Source organism: Phacochoerus africanus, chromosome 5, assembly GCF_016906955.1.
Source record: "Phacochoerus africanus isolate WHEZ1 chromosome 5, ROS_Pafr_v1, whole genome shotgun sequence".
Lineage (NCBI taxonomy): Eukaryota > Metazoa > Chordata > Mammalia > Artiodactyla > Suidae > Phacochoerus > Phacochoerus africanus.
This window is the reverse complement of record NC_062548.1, coordinates 119,823,771-119,843,793: the sequence shown is the minus strand read 5'-3', so window position 1 is coordinate 119,843,793 and position 20,023 is coordinate 119,823,771. Positions and strand designations below refer to the sequence as shown.

Genomic DNA, 20,023 nt, shown 5'->3' with positions numbered 1-20,023 from the left:
ACACTGATTAGATTGGATTAAAGCCCACTCCTAAGACTTCATCTTACCTTAACTACATCTTTAATGGCCCTATGTCCAAATACAGTCATATTCTGAGCCACTGGGGTTAGGATGTCAACCTATGGGCTTGGGGAAGATTCATAATTTGGCCAAGACAACCACTAATAGCCAAAGAGGAGATGACAGCCAGATGGATAGAAAACAGAACGGCTGTTGAATAGGTGTTTGACCCTTACCAAAAGGTGGGACTAACAGGTCGGGAGAGTCTTTCCTAGTCCTGAGCCTTTTCTACTCCACCACATCCTTCCCTTTCTCCCTGAAAGAGACGGGCTTTCCAAGACAATAATTCCTGTTCCTTCTCCAGCCACAGGACCCAGGCTCCACATAGTCTCGATGTAAGTGCATGGAGAGAAATGACAAGGGGGCACACGAGGTGAGCCGGTAGGACTGACTTCCTCACACACACCCATGGGGAGCATCTGGCTCTCTCTGGGGAAGAGAGCAGAGGACACAGTTCAGACTGTGGCTCCCCACGCAGTGCTGGAAATTCTAACTCAACACTGAAACGCAGACTTTGTAAATAATCAACATCTAAAACGGAGCCCAAACCCTGGAATTGGGGCTTTTTCTTTTCATGTTCAGCAAAATCATTATTGTTGTTGTACAAGAGCTGCCCTCCCAGTGGCAGGAGTGGCCCAATAATTATGGGGGGCTGAGAGTGCTCAGGGTCAGCAAAACAAAGAGGAGGAAATTGCCTGCACAGATTGGCTCAAATATCAGGTTCAACGAAGAAGAAAACACAATTTGTTCATTTGGAAAATGACTCTGGTGACATGAAGGCCCTACATGTTGCTGGAATTCAGGGGAAAACATGGCAACAGGTGGGGGCGGGGGGGGCAACCCCTGGGGAGAAGAGACAGTTTGCTGCTTTTAGACCCAAGATCAATATTGCGGGTCAAGCAAATGGACAGTGGAAGAGACCCTCTGTCATATTTACGAGTTTAGATACTCAGGCCCATAAATCAGCAGGGCTCCGAGGGGCTCTAAGTCCTTCTCCGGAGGCAGTGCCTTCAAAGGGGCCTTGCCACAGCTCCCAGAACAGGCAGCACTTCTGGGACACTTCCAGGAAATAGGTCCCTTGGAAGGAGAGCTGACAGGTGCCACCATCGGGGCTCCTCACCACTAAGATGGGACATGGGTGTGAACTTACGGCTGCATCTGCATCCATCAACATTCCAGGACCTTCTCCCAAGTTCCTTCCTCTCCATTCCCTCCTCTGCACAAGGTGACATTTAAACTCACCATGACCCAGGGCCGAGGACACAGAGAGGTTGTCTGTGACACTGTCTGGCACTTAATTGACTCACACTAGGTGGCTTCTTGGTCAAAGGACCACACACTTGGTTGCCTAGGATTGTCGAGGTTACGCCTCTGGTCCCAGGATAATCACTAACATCCAAAGTGTCCCCACTTGAACATTAAGTTAGGCAGATACCCTCATTCTCTGGACTCTTACAGGACAAGATCTCCGCCCTTCCATGCTCTTCAGCCATGACTCTCCAATGGGTCCAAATCCACCTGGAAAAGGCACCCGGGATCAGGGGCCTTTATACGATGCAAGCGGGTCCTCCCTTTGGGAATTATGAATATAGCGCCAAGTAGAAGATCACTATGCCTGTGGGCCATGACTCAGTCCCAAGTCTCTGTGCAACCAATTGCCACACTGAGCACATGTGCATGCTTCTGAGGTCTCCCCAGCACCCCGTCCTTCAAGGCAGGGCCCAGCCAGCTTCCTGGAGCTGAGTTCCGTCCCCCTCTTTCCTCAGGCTCCCAAGTACCTTTGCAATTAAGCCCCTTTCTCAAATGTAATCCAGACACGTCTCTACCTGTCTATCCTGCCTGGGCTGAGAATTAATAGATCCACCCTCAGATACAGAAACAAATAGCTATTTCCAAAGTATAATGGGGGTTCTTATCATCACTGGGGGCTGGCAATGAGCAGGGCATAGGAGATGGTTTCGTGGAGAAAAAGATCTAAGTTGGAACTTAAAGCATAGAGAGGCTTTAAATCTATAAGAGGGCCAGGAAGAAGGCCAGGGGTGTGATGGCACTGAGGTGAGAAAGACTGAGGAACCTGGCCCTCAGTGACCAGGCAGCAGAGAGCATAGGGGCAGGGATCTGAGGCCAGGCCCTGGCCACATCCCCAAGGAGCCCAGGCCGCCTCACGCCCGCTCGCCAGCTCCCACAGATCCTGCCATCTGCACTATTCCACTTAATGACACTGTCTGGCACTTAATTGACTCTTAAACATAAAGCTGCTATTGTGGACAATGTTTAGTTGTTGCTAATGAAGTCATTGAAAATTGAAATAAAGAGCAAAGACCGAACCTTTCAAAATGACCCAGTGAAAGAGAATGACTTTGTCATCCATAAAAAATAAAATAAAACATGGGACACCCTCAGTCTCCCAGGAGTTTCCAATCAAGCTGGGCAATTAATGGGGGAGGGAGCCTGGCAGAAGCCAGGGAGGTCCGTGTATGGGAGCCCAGACTCCTTCATTCACGTACAGGACCTCACAGTTTCTGTTGCTTTCCATTTGTGCAGGAACTGTGTGGTGTGGCCTTTAAAATTCCAACTTTTATTCTAATTCTAGTTTTGTTTGTGAAAGACTGCTCAGTAGCATAAGCAGGAAGTTAGCTCAAGAGAGTGTTTTTTCCTCAGCCCACCTGGAGAAAGCACTAAAAAGTGGTTAATACCTACCACTTTAGAAATAGGAAGAAAACATAAAGGATTTTCTTTTAATCCCAGCAGCTATTGAAAAGATAAACAGGAAATATAAGTGGAATTACAACAACTAACCATATTACCAGCAGTCAATTGCTGTAGAATAAACATGCTTATTTCCAGGGCGTTCTAATATATTCAAAGACATGGAGAATGGCACCAGAAGAATTTATCACTGACATTTGCTAAATTAGATATTCCCGAGGTTTGCCTATATGGATGACAACATTTTTAGCACTTCAAGGTCCTTGCAAGAAAAAGTCTCTATAAAAATTCAGGACGGTATTGTTATCATCGACACTTTAAAATTGACTATGATTGTTACAGCAGTTTGAAAATCAAAGAGACCCAAAAAGAAGGGGAAAATTATATGGGCACTCTATATTTGAATTTTTATACAGGAGATTTAAAACATAATATTGTGATGTTTATTTCAGATAAATTTGTTTTTACCTAAGACTTTTTTTTTCTGAGCCAAAGTCAATGCAGAGTTTATCAAAGACCCACCAGCCAGGTAATACCCATCAATAACCCGCCATTAACCAGGGCATCATGTTTGACACTTCAGCTCTCAACCTGTTTAACTGTGCTTTCCGTTTTGGCTGCTGTCCTAATTAATGACTCATCTATAAACCGGGGATGATAAAACATACCTCATACATGTCACATCCATAATTATAAGGAGTGAGTCATATCATGCATGGTACCTGGCTCGGTAGGGTGCTTGGTAAGTGTTTGAATTTTATGGTTCTTTTTAATTTTTCTTGGCATTTTGTTAATGCTTATGATTTTTTTGCTCTTTGGTTTCCAAGGCTATTTAGAAATAAATAATAACCAAATAAAAAGATCTTTTTGTATGATAAAATCTCCTAATGTGGCCCATTTCCAAAGCTACTCACAGGAATCAGAGGCCTTGGGTGTCAGTTTGAGGTTCTTTGGCTGGGCTGCCCACCCCTTAGTGGCTCAAGACCAAATTTTCACAGTCACCAAGATCCAGCTCTATCCCAGAGGATAATCAGTTTAAAATATAGAAATGGACTGAATTGCAAACAACTGTAAGCTATTTTACTATTAACGTATTTGTGTTCCTGCATCACTTTTCTTTCTTTCATTACTATAGAGAATCAATACTCTACTTTAGGAAAATTCTCAAGATTATGATGGATGCCTCCAGCCTCCCCTTCAGCAGGAGATCTGGGCTTCCTGCTCGTCTGTTCCCCAATCTTTATCTCCCCTCCCTCCTCCAATGACCCATCACCTGTACTTATTTCTCTACTAAGTCTGTTTACTAAAACTATGCAACCTCCAAAAACCTCCAGAATTTAGAAACAATAAATTCCTTAGGTCAAGGGCTACAGCTGGCATTTGTTTCAAATCCTGTCAATAGCTGGTTCTCAACTAATCATCTTTGAATGGAACTTATCTTTGTTGTTACAGCAATGCTGTCAGCAGACAGTAACAATGCTGAGATTTGGGGTCTAGACATTATGTTGGTACCAGTTAAGCTTACTTTCTGAAAGATGAGTCTTATCCAGACCATCTCAGCTCCAGCCATAGTTGGCCCTTCCACGGTGCCATATGCAAACATGAGCCTAGGGCAAGGGATATGTAGCTTTGGCCAATGACCCAACCCTCCAGTGGTCAAGAACAGCTGTGAAGAGGGGCACTGTGAAACTGGTAAACCCACTATGAAGCTTAAATAGAACTTCAACCTTGTTCTTGTTTGTGTGCAATAGGGACACACCAACTAAAATGACCTAACACTTTCTGAACAAACGGAGCCAGCTTATATATACTTTTATCCTATAGAACATTAAATATAAGGCACAGACCCGGCCTTAGAACAACATGCAATAAAACATATCGCACTGCCGCCATATCCATCAAAACCCCATTCAGCTACCATAGCCAGATGCAAGGGAATTTGAATCATCAGTTAATGTTCTGATCTGTGGGTAATTCCTAACCACAATTTAAGTTTAACCAACCCCATAACTTCTTTGGCTTTCTTCGGCAGAGACCCAAAATGCATAAAAATAAAGTACCTCATCCTGGTTTTTCTCCTCTAGGGCATCTTTTCATGTGAGGAGACATTATATGCTCAGACCCAGGAAAAGTATTAGAATTCGATTTCTGTGATTGTTTTATGGGCTGAGCCCACAGATGCATCTGAGAGGCCACACTACCTCCCAGCAGAAACGTGGGCCCTGACTATGTTCACCACACCAGATTCTCAACTTTGGCCTCTTCCATCTGTCTTGCTGCTCTGTCTCTCTGCCTGCCCATTCAGCACAGAGTATGAAATTCTCTGTAGGCTGTGGGTACCGGCCCCAGAGTGTACTTTGCAATCTTCTGCTACAAACCAGACCTTCCAATAAAAAAGAAATCACAAATCTCACCATGCAGTACTTTCCCTGGATCTTTAACTCTTAAGTTGTGGCTGTTATACAAAGGCAACATGTGACTTGCTATCTCACAGGCTTGAAAAATTAGACCAGTGGAACCATATATCTCAAATAAGGTTTTGTGAGTCACCAACATGATGCTAGAAGTGCCTTCGGAGATCGCCTCATCAGGCCCCTCCTCTGGCATATAAGGACATGAAATCAAGAAAGTTTAAGAGACCTTCATGCTTCAATCCTGCCCTCTGGACACCTCCCCTTGAGGTTTTCCATGCCCACCCCAGGGCCAGTCACCCACGTAACCAACATTCTCTCAGAGCTCTAATGCGGCAAAGAGACTTTCCAGCTCTGAGTTTGTTTTCTGCTTTGCCCCAACTCACTGATGAGCAGACATACAGTAGAATTCTATGGTGTTAACTCCTTTGTAAATGAATGCCTTTCGTTAGATCCTTCAAAATAGGTGCTGGCAAAACAACCACCCTATATATCGCGCAGCCCTCAGCCTTTCAGTGACATTATCTCACTTGATGGACTAAATCAACAAAAGGCTTCTTTGCTTAGGGAGAGAAGAATGGGAAAGGCAGAGATAGTTGAATCACAGAAGAGCCCATCTGAAAAAGATTCAGAAACACAGATGAGGCTCAGCGACAGCATATTTTTCCGTTTTGGAGTTGGGAGCTGAAAGCCAACACCACCACCATCATTTCCCTCTTGAGGAGCTCAGGCCTGAGGATATGTCTGAAATAGAAAACAACTGACCTCTTGGTGAGGCGCCGAACTCAGAACCATCAACTTCCTGAGAACCCTGAAATGCTCCCAGTGGGGTCTGGGCAAGGCAGGGTGTGCGTTTAGGCTGAAAGATTCTGATCACAGAGGCTGGAATCCAAGAAGAGGTCTGCTCTGGCCAGAAGCCGGTTCCGGCCTCTTCTGACCCAGATGGCCTGACTGCTCCCCCAGGATGGATTGGAACTCATGGATGCGAAAGTCGAGGTATTTTTTTCTTGTCACTGATGATGAAAACATATTTATAATGTCAAGGAAAATTATGACATAGAGTATTCCACTATTTAATCAAATTAAGTTTACATTTCTCCATAATCTCTGGTCTTCCTTACACACACACACACACACACACACACACACACACACACATACACACACAAACTGCTTTGCAGCTATAAGAAGCAGTGGCACAAAATTGTATATTTTTGTATAGTATTATTATCTGTCTTGTATTTTTTCCAAGCTTCTACAGTTTCCATGTCATAATGATTTGATTTGTATAAGCATAATTCCAGGGGAGGAGGGTTCAGATGATCCCTAAATTTGTAAATAAAGAGAATTTCTGGGTATAAATCTGAGTTAGTTTGCCAGGGAAAGAGCTAAGCCAGCCACGGAAGGAAGCCAGGATCTGATTTGTTGGATGGAGACTGAGCTGCAGATCACTGACATGACTGGGTGCAGCCTCGGGGAGCCAGGGCTGTGAAAGGACAGCTCAGAGAGGAGGACATGCAGCCAGCAGTACCTGAGAGGGAGGCCCAGTATCCAGGCCTTGGGCATTTGGCCACCTGGGAGGTGCCCTCCTCTATGAGCTGGGAAAAGTTCATCAGACTCCACCAGGCCCAGATCAAGTCTCCCCCTTGGCTCAATTCCTTGGTCACTCAGCAGTTTGGGTGATATTGCATCGTTCCAGAAATGCTGCCCAGAGATGGGACTGGCCTGAGTCTGTGCTGAAACATTCTAGTCACCATCTAGGCATTTGCCGCTGTGAATGCATGATCTGGTGCTCACTTCCACAACAGGCTCACATGGTTGATGTTTTCACCTCCGGGGACCTGGCCGCCTCTGTATATATACACAGAACTGACCAATGGTGACCTCATCAGGCTGAATGACACCAATAAGGCCCTGGCCAAGGGCAAGCAGGCACCCCTCTAGGGTCCGGCCTTCTCTCTCTACCAACTGGATCATGCTGTGGAGTAACTTAACCAGGCTATGGTTACCATTCCCCCTAGGCTGGTTAACTTGCTGGTTCTTTGCTTTATACGCTCCTAGAGAAGATTGATATAAACACCCTTGTGCCTTTGGCTTTTATATTTAAGGCATTGTAAGGATTGCTAACAATTATATTCCCCCACCCCACAGGCTTTTGGCCCACAGGCCTGACAAATTCCAGGATGATTTACGGATTGCCAGAGGAATCCAAGAGTGAGAGCAAAGAAGTTTCACCTTAATTCAAGGACACAAACTCTGAGACGCAGAGGCGACTGAGTTCCACGGCAGTGCCTATGGGGTCACGGCATAGAGCAGCATCCCTCAGAACCTCGGTGTCCCATCCCCTGCCCCTGGACATGCCTGGCCCTAGCTCATAAGAAAGCTTGACCTGCTCTAGACTCAGCCTATAGCAATGCCCTTCTCATCTTGCAACCTCTATTCCTATTAAACTTGACTTGAATTTTGTATTTGCCTCGCCTCCAGATAACATTGTCTTCTGCAATATGAAGCTAGATGTAGATGACAGGAATGATTGCTGAGTTGTTTGAACTTCCACCCTTAGACTCAAAAAGGAAATGATGGCTCAACGAACTCTTCATTAAAAGTACTATATTTCAGCCAAAATAGAACATACCAGAATACAAGGTTTCTGGGCACATTTTTTAAGGGGCATGTAAGAATTCAAATTTTCCCATGTATGTGTCACCTTTTAATAATATTAAAACTAATATGGCTGATGGTCCCAGGAAAAAGCCATTCTCTTAAACATCAGAGACCAGCAACCCATGACCAGCCTGCCAAAAGTGACCAGCATTGAGGTTGAGAGAGAAGCCAAAGAACTCACAGTGCAGTGATTTTCCTGACTTGACTCTCAGCATTACTAAGACTTTGGCTTTGCTCATCATTCTGGAGTGTTCTTCTCCTGGCAAGCTCACAGGAGAAGCTGGAATCTCTGAGGAGAAACTCTCTGTCCAAGGCTCCTGGCCCAAGGGAGGTTTGGGGCTGCACGTGCCTTCAATGTAACTTATCCAAAATGTATTGCATCATCTCCACAATAATCTCCACACACACATCAAACATATGCACGGCACACACAAACCTATGCAGCACACACACATACGCGCACACAAATACACGCACACACAAGCACACATATTCCTGTATCTTCTGTCTCAATGAATGGCCTCACTAGCCTCCCAATTGCTTGAGCAAAAGCTAGATAATTCTCAAATCCCCCCTCTTCCATTCCCCAGAGCCATGAACTCTAAGCACTATCTACACTCATCCCTAAATACCTCATTCTCTAACCCACAACTAGATTCCCATTATCTCTCATCTGAACTCACAGTTCAGTATCTGGAGATGCTATAATTAAAGAGATTCCACATCACCTTGAAAATCCAGGCCACTGATCAGTTGTCAGGTGCACCGCGCGGGGCGTTACAGAAACACCTCTGAGCTCAAGTCGTTCCCAGACTACTTAGAATGTGCTACCTGATCATGAAGAAATGAAAAAAGGGGAGTTCCCATCGTGGCACAGCAAAAACGAATCCAACTAGGAACCACGAGGTTGCAGGTTCGGTCCCTGGCCTCGCTCAGTGGGTTAAGGATCCAGCGTTGCCGTGAGCTGTGGTGTAGGTTGCAGACTCGGCTTGGATCTGATGTTGCTGTGGCTGTGATGTAGGCCAGTGGCTGTAGCTCCAATTTGATCCCTAGCCTGGGAACCTCCATATGCCATGGGAGTGGCTCAAGAAAAGGCAAAAAAAGACCAAAAAAAATGGAGAGAGAAAAGGAAAAGTGATAACTAAATATAATAACCCCTGAATGAGTTCTCTGGAGGGGAAAATACTTATGGGGTAGGAGTTATCAGCAAGGCTTCCTGGAGGAAGGAGAAACTTGAGCTAAACTACCAACAAAGAGCAGAACTTGAATCTATGCAGTAGAAGGAACAGAGGAGCAAGTCTTGAGAGCCAGAAGAACCACGGGCTACACAGGAGACAGAGGAGAGCTGACTCTCTGTCAAAGGTGGTAAAAAATGGGGAAAAGCAAGATAAGTCAAAATAAGGAGGTAGATGCTATGGAGCCGGGGTTTGGGCAGCTACAAAGACCAGGGAAGATGAAGCAGGGAGACCTAAGTTCCTGGAGAAAGGAGTGAATGCGTTGGGCTCTTCTCCTTGCTAAGTTCAAAAAAGGCAAAGTGGGTGAGTAGCCAGGAAAACCAGCCCTGGAACCAAAACTACTGCCTCTGCCTAGAGCCACCTTTTTGACTAAGGCCCTATGTCTCATCCTGTCTGCTGCCAGCCTCTTCGATCTACCAAAGTAACTGTCAGGGCATGCGTTTCCTTTCCCAAGTATTGGCCAAGTTCTCCCAGAATACAGAAAAGCATCCACTTAGACTTCCAAAGTATAAATTCCAAGGTCAAAGATGCCACGTTGCCCACATATGGGATTAACAGAGGAAGGTACTTCCAGCAGAAAAGCCTTTCATTCACTGAGGAGAGAAAAGGGTGCCCCACCCTGCCAAGGGAAGCGAGACCTGAACTGTGCATCTCTTCTCCAGACTTGGAAACAAACTAGACAGGCCCAAGGCATTCAAGTTAGTACCAAGCAACGGCAGAGGGAAATGAAGAGTTCACTTCCTGGGGCCTGGAGAGAGTGAGCCTTAAGTGGGGCCAAGCTTATTTTTTTAAAAACAGATGTCTTCCAACCCACCAGGTAGATAATCCATGGGCAAGCACTGATGGCCTCCAGGGTCGTGTGCACACGTCCAGGTCAGGAAATGAGCTGCCACAGGGAGTTCCCATCATGGCTCAGGGGAAACAAATATGACTAGCATTCATGAGGACTTAGGTTCAATCCCCAGCCGCGCTCAGTGGGTTAAGGATCCAGCATTGCCATGAGCTGTGGGGTAGGCCAAAAATGTGGCTCAGATCTGGCATTGCTGTGGCTGTGGTATAGGCCAGTGGCTACAGCTCTGATTCAACCCCTAGCCTGAGAACCTCCATATGCCATGGGTGCAGCCCTAAAAAGACAAAAAAGAAAAAAGATAACAAGCTGCCACAAGCACCCAGGACAAGAGGCTGAAATCATACAAGAGAAGGGTGGAGCTGGGGAGCTCAGGCTTGGCATTCAGGCCTCAAGACTATTCCCACAGCCTTTGAAACAGTAGAAAGAACTGTGGCTAGAACTTGGGATATCTGTATTTTCATTCCTGCTCTGCTAGTTGTGATATTCAAGGAAGTTGCTTAGCCAGTCTAGGCTTCAGAACACCTCCCTGGAAAACAGAGGTTACGAGACCTCCCTTCCAACCCCCACTGCTGCAGAGGGTTTGCTAGAGGGTTGAATGAGTTAACAGCCAGGGAAACAGTTTGTCATGGTGCAGTTCAGTGCACACATGAGGGTGTGTTATCATGATGGGCTCACCATGGCCCTGGGCCAGAGAAGGGGAAATACAAATACGATCAAGTAGAGTCTGGCACGGCCCTCAAAAGTTCAAAATCAGACTTGGAAGAGAGGAATAACACCCGAAGACAACCACTAAAGTGGTTAAATGCTCCTACTCAGACTGCTATGTGCTGCAGAAAAAACAGTGGTAGCTAAAATTAGAAAAGCTATCCCAGGAGAGTTTGAACATGAGCTTGACCACAAAGGGTAGAGTAAAATCTAGAGAGATGGAAAAGAAAAAGAAAGCTGCAAACGTCACAAACATAGGCCAAAAGTCCAGCTTTAGAGCTCATCCATGGTTAATAGTATATAGGGAAGGACCCGGGGCTGCAAGCCTTCTTATTTATTTATTTTTCTTTATGAGCAAAGGCAAGAAATTGGAAAACTCTAAGGAAGAGGAAAAAAAAGAAGAAAATTAAGATTACCCACGGTTTCACCACTTGGGATAAGCCGTGCTATTTTATTATGTATCCTTAAAACCTTTTTCAAAAATTCCTCCTGCAAGATCATTTTTAAATACTTGCATGTATTTTATTACTTAAATGTAAAATGGTTAGCTCATCCCTCTATTAATGGGATTTTAATATATCTAAATCATAAGAACAATATTTCAAAGTTTGTGACTGGAAATGTAGAATTCGAGAGTAAGAGTGTCTGGGTTCAAATTCTGTCTCCATCATTTACTACCTGAGTTACTTTGGGTGGAATTAGCTCTAGAAATTCAGTTTCCTATTTTTGGAAATAGAGATAAAAACAGAACCTAATACAAAGCGTTTTTTTTAATAATTGTAGTAATATTCACATAATGGAATATTAGCTCTAAAAGGGAATGAATTCTAGGTACACACAATAACATGGATGAAACTCAAAATAATCACGCGGCATGAAGAAGCCAGAACCAAAAAGAGAGTACATGTGGTAAGGTTCCACGTGTATGAAATTCTAGAACATGCAGTCTCTGTTGACTGAGGGCAGCTCAGTGGGTGCCTGAGACGGAGACAGGACATGGGACATGGAGGAACAGGAGGGAAGTGTTACAAAGAGCAGGAGGGGATTTTGGGGGGTGATGGGTACATTCATTATCTTGGCATTGGTGATGGTTTTGTGAGTATATACACATGTCAAATGTTATCAAATCACACTTTAAATAGAGTGCACCTTGTGTATGCTATGCACAGCATGCTGTGTGCAGTTTTCTGTGTTAATTATGCCTCAAAAAATTGTAATCAAAACATTGTTTTAAATTTGCGCCAAAATAAGCCACCACCAGGAATATGGGCATGCCTTTGTCTTCTCCCTTATGAACACTGGATATTCTTTTATTTGAAACATTTTTACCAAACCAATCAACAAAAATAAAGCTATCTCATTATCATTTTAAATTAGGTTTCTATGATTACAAATGAAGTATAAGATATTCACTTATTTTCATGTATTTGCATTTCTTTTCTACGAATTACATGTTGATATGTTTTGCTCCTTTTTGTTGGTGTGTTTATCCCTTTCCTTATTTATTTCCTATTGTAATTATGCAAGCATGTCTTTCCAGACTTTTCCCGTACAAATACATATGCTTTTTTAAAACAAAAATAGAATCCTACTTTAGATCCTATTCTGTAACCCACTTTTTACACTAACCTAATGTGAATATCTCTCAATGTCGATAAGTGTGCAGCCACATCATAGTTTTAATGGCTAGAGCAGCAATTCTTAACGCTGCTCCTTAAATCATATTTCAGTTTCAGAAAATGGAATGAGGCTCTCCCTCATTGCAAAAGGAGTTGAGAATAACTTCACAAATCACTCTTTTATTTGCAACAGCCTGCTAGAAACTATCGCCGATTCTTCGGTGAATGACAACCGAGAATCCTCCTCACCCTGAAAGAACGTTATGAAACTGACTCTTGCTAACTTTTTTTACAGTTCCCCTAGAACAGTGCTGATAATGAAATTTTCAGCTAGCCACACTTCACTTGACAAATTATGAAGAGATCAATTTGTTCCCATTAGTCTCCACTTCATTAATACAAGAGATGAGGTCCACTCCAGTAAATAGTGAACAACCTTTGCCTCAAGCAGAGATGTCTCTCTGTCAAAGTCTTCAGAGAAGTTCTTCTTTAAAATTCAAAAGGAAATAACTTTGGTTAAAATTAAAAAGCTCTTCTTCTTAAAGGTCAGACCAAAAAATTGGTAATATCATATGAGAAATGTAATTATTATTCAATGCAATGCATTGCTATGACATTGGGGTTAAGAATTTAAAAGGGACACAGCTTAAGAATGAAAAGTTATGGTTTACCAGCAATAGTCATCTATCTGCTTTGCCAGTTACATCTGAGTGACACTTAATATCCAGGCTCTGTTATCCAATGGGCTGAAAGATCTATTCAAATTGGGGTCAGTAGAACCCTTCTTAAAAATCATCATTGCATTCCCTTTTGTATTGTGTTTCAAACAGGTCAACCATATCAATGAGGAAATATTCAGTCTGAAGGTCAGATTGGGACCATGCTGGCTGAGATTTTTGTTTTAAAACCAATGGTCAGAAAAAAAAGCATTATTTTTGAAAGGAAAAACAATAGGAATTGGGTTGCAGTATCCAGTGCATGGCAGCACAGGCATTTCAAAAGGCCTTTTTTCCCCTGATGATTAGACAGGCACTGAACACTCAGCAAACATTTGGGTCTCCCCTGGGCCCTACATAATTCTGGGTGTAGTTAAGAATGTCATCAACTGAGTGGATGAAGAGAGAGGCATGTAAACAGCTCACTTCCTGATAAGGCCAATGGGGGTGAGTATAATCAGAAAGAAACAAAGTTTACTGTAAGCCTAAGAAACCAGCGACTGAGACTGGCAGGATAGGAGAAGGCTCTTACTACCTTTGGGTGCATAAAATCAACTCTGGAAATAACTATTGTGAGAAATATTTTAAAATCTCAATGATCCTTAAAATAAATCGAAGGGGGAAGAGCACATTTTAAGTAACTAGGCTAACAAGCACTTTTTCCATAAAGGTGATAAAAGCAATTACACCTTAACAGAAAAGCTCTCTGTCTATGGATGTTTCCTCCCCCAACTTAACACTTTATCAAGCTTCATACAAATATTAGATGTTTCCAATAAACTAGAAACTTAGAGCTCATTTGAGAGTTAGAGGACTCTTCTGCACAGCACTAACTGCCTGAGAGGAAAAGCTCTGATGAGTGAGGAATGAGGTGCTCTTCAGAGCAAATGCCCAGGTGAGTTGAACAGGTAGGGAACAAAGCAGCATTCCTGGAGATTCCCCCTTGGGTAACAAGGACAGGCACATCCCAGGAATCAGAGCCATAGGGGTTGATACTGGAGATGTGAGACCAAAAGGCTACAGGGAATTGGGAAGATTGAGTAAGTTTGACTACTCAACCCATAAGTGCAGTTACTGGGTCCAAGAAAGCCCCCAACTCCCTGCATCTTGGTCTGAGATCCACAAACCCAAGGAAGAATTTGCAACCTAAGGAATTAGAAGCACAGTTTGGGAGAGGAGGACTTGGTGGTCAATACCAGATTCTTTTCTGAGATCTCAGTTGGCATGAAAGAGGACAATGTGTGGGAAAGGGGAGCTGAAATGAAGAATTGAGGGACAAAGAAAAACCTGACCAATCCCATGATGAGGTCACTGGTGCTGGAAACCTGGTCCTAGAGCTTGAGTTGGTTCCCTGGGGCAGAGAGCAGAGGTCCTCCTGCTGATATGGTGATGCCTGGACAGGATGCTCTCATTCTGAACGGTCTGCAAGGCCTCCTATCAGAGGCCCTGGAGCCCGCAACATGGGAGACAGGCAAAGAGCTGGTGCCTGGGTACTTAGGATAAATGCATTAAAATAATTGCAAGATAACAGATATCTCCCAATGATGACCATAAACAAAGGATAACTGGTAGCCCCGAAGTAGAGAAACAAGTGGCATAAAATGGAAGCTATAATAGAGAAAAAAAAAAGGCTTCCTTTAAATGAAGCAAGAACTACATCTCCATAATCGAAAGCATGCTCTAAGCAGGCCATATTGTTGGAAATTTAAGACAGAATGAGCACTACCAAGATCAATCAGAAAAAGAAGAAGAAAAATGAGAGAATTCCTTAGGCATGTGAAAAGAGGAAATAAAAAAATTACTTAAAAGGCTGATAAATAAGGCTAGCCTCGTGTTTCTTTATAGCAACATTAAAATACAGGGGGGGAAAGGAAGAGCATATGTGAGTTTCTGAAGGAAAAAAAGTGTGATCCAAAAATTGTAGGCCCAACAAAATGTTGTTCGAGTGTAAAGGTGTCAGACAGGCATTCACAGATTCACAAGAACTCAGGAAATACAGCACCCAGTAATCCCCTAGGAGAAAAATTTGATGGCAAAATCTAGCCATTCAAGAATGAATGGAGAAACTGTGGTAAAAAGACCTATAATGTGCGCTTAACCCATACATTTATTTTTTATTTTTTTCCACTGTACAGCATGGGGACCAAGTTACACATACATGTATACATAATTTTTCCTCCCATTGTCATGTTTCGATGTAAGTATCTAGACATAGTTCTCAATGCTACACAGCACAATCTCATCGTAAATCCATTCCAAGACCAGTAGTTTGCATTCATTAACCCCAAGTTCCTGATCCCTCCCACTCCTTCCCTCTCCCCCTTGGCAACCACAGGTCTATTCTCCAAGTCCATGATTTTCTTTTCTGTGGAAAGGTTCCTTTGTGCTGTATATTAGATTCCAGTTATAAGTGATATAATATGGTATGTGTCTTTCTCTTTCTGACCTACTTCACTTAGTATGAGAGTCTCTAGTTCCATCCGTGTTGCTGCAAATGGCATTATGTCATTCTTTTTTATGGCTGAGTAGTATTCCATTGTGTATATATACCACATCTTCCGAATCCAATCATCTATCAGTGGACATTTGGGTTGTTTCCATGTCCTGGCTATTGTGAATAGTGCTGCAATGAACATGCGGGTGCATGTGTCTTTTTAAAGTAGAATTTTGTCCGGATATATGCCCAAGAGTGGGACTGCTGTAACCCATACATTTAAATGGAAGTTAAACAATTTCATATATGCATATACTTATATATACATGGGCATACATATGTTACCAATTAGAGAAGTGCTAGAGGGAAATAAATATGAGGTATATGGTTAATGGTGGTTATCTGTGAAGGTAAAGGCAGTCAGAGGAGACAGGGAGAAGCAATTTTACTTAATTTTTCTCCCATACTCTGTTTTTAATTGAGGGGAATTACATGTGATAAAATGCATGTTGTAAGTATCCAGTTTGACTAATTTTAGGAAATGCGATTAGAATGGATAAGGAATGAGATCCTACTGTACAGTACAGATAACTATAACCAATCCCTTGGGATAGACCATAATGGAAGATAATATGAGGAAAAGAATGTATATATTTGTATGATTGGGTCAATTGCTGTATAGCAAACATTGTGAATCGACTATACTTTAATAAAAAATAAAAGGAAATGTGTAAACTCATATAATCACGACTCGCATCAAAAATGTTTAACATTTCCTTCACCCTTAGGAGGTTCCCTTGTGCCTCTTTTTTTTCTTTTTTTTTTTTTTTTGTCTTTTTGCTATTTCTTTGGGCTGCTCCCGCGGCATATGGAGGTTCCCAGGCTAGGGGTCCAATCGGAGCTGTAGCCACCGGCCTACGCCAGAGCCACAGCAATGCGGGATCTGAGCCGCGTCTGCAACCTACACCACAGCTCACGGCAACACCGGATCGTTAACCCACTGAGCAAGGCAGGGACCAAACTCGCAACCTCATGGTTCCTAGTCGGATTCGTTAACCACTGCACCACGACGGGAACTCCCCTCGTGCCTCTTTTAGTCAACCCTCTAGACCTCAGAGGCAACTACTGCTCTGATTTACATCATCTGTTCTAGAACTTTATGTAAATGAAGAAACATGTGTTTTGTTGACTTCACTCAGCATGTTTTTTAAGCATGATACATACATACTGATGCACATATCAGTAGTTTATGTCTTATTGTTGAGTAATATTCCACAGTGCACTTACACATTCTCCTGTTGATAGATATTTGAGTAATCTCTGGCTTTTTTGTATTACAAATAAAGCTACACACATTCTTCTACAGTACACTGTCATTCCTCTTGGGTAACCACCTAGTAATGGATTAGCTGGGATATAATGTAGTTGTATATTTAACTCCATAATAAATTGCCTAATCGTTTTCAAAGTGATATATCATTTGACCACCAAGTGCCAGAAGGGCTATGTCATCTCCAACATGATTAGATTTTAATTTTAGTATCTAAGTAGGTGTAAGTCCTTGTGGCTTTAATGTATGTTTACTCAATTACTGATGATTCTGAGCTTTTTTTTTTTTTAATGTGTTATTAGCATTTCATATACCCTTCTTTGAAAAGGGTCTATTCAAAACTGTGCAGCTATTTTCACCAACTTTGCAGCTTGCCTTTGAACTTTCTGAAGAACTTTTTCTTTCTTTCTTTTTCCTTTTTTTATTAAAATATAGTTGTTTTACAGTGTTGGGCTAATGTCTGCTATACAGTATAGTGACCCCATCGTGCATATATATACATGCTTTTTCTCATATTATCTTCCATCATGGTCTATCCCAAGATACTGGATATAGTTCCCTGTGCTATACAGTATGACCTCATCACTTATCCATTCTAAATGTAACAGTGGTACTTTCTAATGTCCCTTAAATTTTGCTAACACTGGCTAAGAAGATACTCTCCAACATTCTCTTCTAGGAGCCCTATAGTTTTACCTTGTACATTTAGGTGTGTACACATCCTGAAAAAATTGTTGTGTAGAGTATAAATTAGGGATGAAAGCTTATGGAATTTTTTACTATACAGATATCTAAATGTCCCATCTTTATTCATTAAAAATATTTCCCCTCCCCATAAAAATCACACTGTCATCATTGTTGAAAAGAAGTTAATTGTATTTGTGTGAATTTGAGATTTTCAAATCTGTACAACTGATCCATCTGTCTGCCTAAAAAATTAACACATGGCTTGGATTACTATACCTTTGTAATAAGTCTTGAAATCAGTCTTTCACTTTCTTCTTTTTCATAAGGTTTTGCCTATTCTAGATACTTAGCATCTCCTTATAATTTTTATAATCAGCTTCTCAATTTCTTTTTTAAAAAAGCTGGTATGATTTTGATTTAGATTATGTCAAATCTGTATGTATTAACATGGCATATCTCTCCATTTGTTAGGTCTTCCTTAGTTTCTGTTTCATATTTTATAATAGTCAAAGAAAGACAGTGTGGTACTGGTACCAAAACAGACATACAGACCAATGGAACAGAATAGAGAACCCAGAAATAAACCCGGACACCTACAGTCAATTAATCTTCAACGAAGGAGGAAAGAATATAAAATGTGAAAAAGACAGTCTTTTCAGTAAGTGGTGCTGGGAAAACTGGACAGCTGCTTAAATCAATCAATGAAACTGGAACACACCTTCACACCGTGCACAAAAATAAATTCAAAATGACTTAAAGACTTAAACTTAATGGTATTATGTCATTCTTTTTTATGGCTGAGTAGTAAGTATTCCACTGTGTATATATACCACATCTTCTGAATCCAATCCTCTGTCGATGGACATTTGGGTTGTTTCCATGTCTTGGCTATTGCGAATAGTGCTGCAATGAACATGAGGGTGCACGTGTCTCTTTTAAGTAGAGTTTTGTCCCGATAGATGCCCAAGAGTGGGATTGCAGGGTCATATGGAAGTTCTATGTATAGATTTCTAAGGTATCTCCAAACTGTTCTCCATAGTGGCTGTACCAGTTTACATTCCCACCAACAGTGCAGGAGGGTTCCCTTTTCTCCACATCCCCTCCAGCACTTGTTATTTGTGGATTTATTAATGATGGGAGCTTGGGCTTATCAGACACAACTTAGAATAGATTTACAAGGAGATCCTGCTGAATAGCATTGAGAACTTTGTCTAGATACTCATGTTGCAACAGAAGAAAGGGTGGGGGGAAAAATATAATTGTAATGTATACATGTAAGGATAACCTGACCCCCTTGCTGTACAGTGGGAAAATTAAAAAAAAATAAAAAAAAAGAAATGAGATCAAAAAAAAAAAAAACTTAAGACAAGACACCATCAATCTCCTAGAAGAAAACATAGGCAAAACATTCCTTGACATCAACTGTTCAAATGTTTTCTAAGGTCAGTCTCCCAAGGCAATAGAAATAAAAGCAAAAATAAATCAATGAGAGCATTCTCTTCATAGCTCAGTGGTTAATGAACCTGACTAGGATCCATGAAGATGCAGGTTCAATCCCTGTCCTCACTCAGTGGGTTAAGGATCCCATGTTGCTGTGGCTGTGGCATAGGCTGGCAGATGTAGCTCTGATTCCACCTCTAGCCTGGGAACTTCCATATGCTATGGGTTCAGCCCTAAAAAGCAAAAATAATGATGATGATGATGATGATGATGATGTGTTTGAGTCTATATGACTATAAAGCTAAAGCAAGCAGATACAGGAGGGGGTTAACATACTTAGAAAACAGGGCAATCACAAAGCAAAACCAAACATTACATCCATAAAAACTGAAAAGTACTCAAGCATAAAATAAATGGAAGTCATCCAACCAAAAAATGAAAGGAAGAAAAGAGAAACAGAATCAACTGGAAAACAAGGTTTAAAATAGCAATAAATACATATCTATCAATAATCTCCTTAAATGTCAATGGACTGAATGCTTCAATCAAAAGACACAGAGCAGTAGACTGGATAAAAAAGGAAAAACCTTCAATCTGCTGTCTACAAGAGACTTACCTTAGGGCAAAGGACACATATAGATTGAAAGTGAGGGGATGGGAAAAGATATTTCATGCCAATGGATAAGACAGGGAAGCATGAGTTGCAATACTCATATCAGACAAAACAGACTTTAAAATGAAGGCTATAAAGAAGGACAAAATAAAAATTAAAAATTAAAAAAATAAATAAACCAATGGCACCTAATCAAACTGACAAGCATTTTGCACAGCAAAGGAAACCATTAAAAAAAAAAGACAATCTATGGAGTTGGAGAATATAGTTCAAATGACGCAACTGACAAGGGCTTAATCTCTAAAACATACAAACAACTAGTGCAACTCAACAGCAAAAAAGCCAACAACCCAATTGAAAAATGGGCAGAAGACCTAAATACACATTTCTCCAAAGAAGACATACAGACGGCCAACAAACACATGAAAAAATGTTCAACATTACTAATTGTTAGAGAAATGCAAAACATAACTACATTGAGGTACCACCTCACACCTGTCAGAATGGCCATTATTAACAAGTCCACAAATAGCAAATGCTGGAGAAGATG

The 20,023-nt window shown here is 41.9% G+C and overlaps 1 long non-coding RNA gene across 1 annotated transcript in view; it reads right to left on the bottom strand.

The window, feature by feature from the left end:
• LOC125128304 (uncharacterized) overlaps window positions 1-20,023 on the bottom strand; it is a 194,907-nt gene that overhangs the window by 21,764 nt on the left and 153,120 nt on the right. The gene's annotated exons all lie outside the window — the stretch shown is intronic.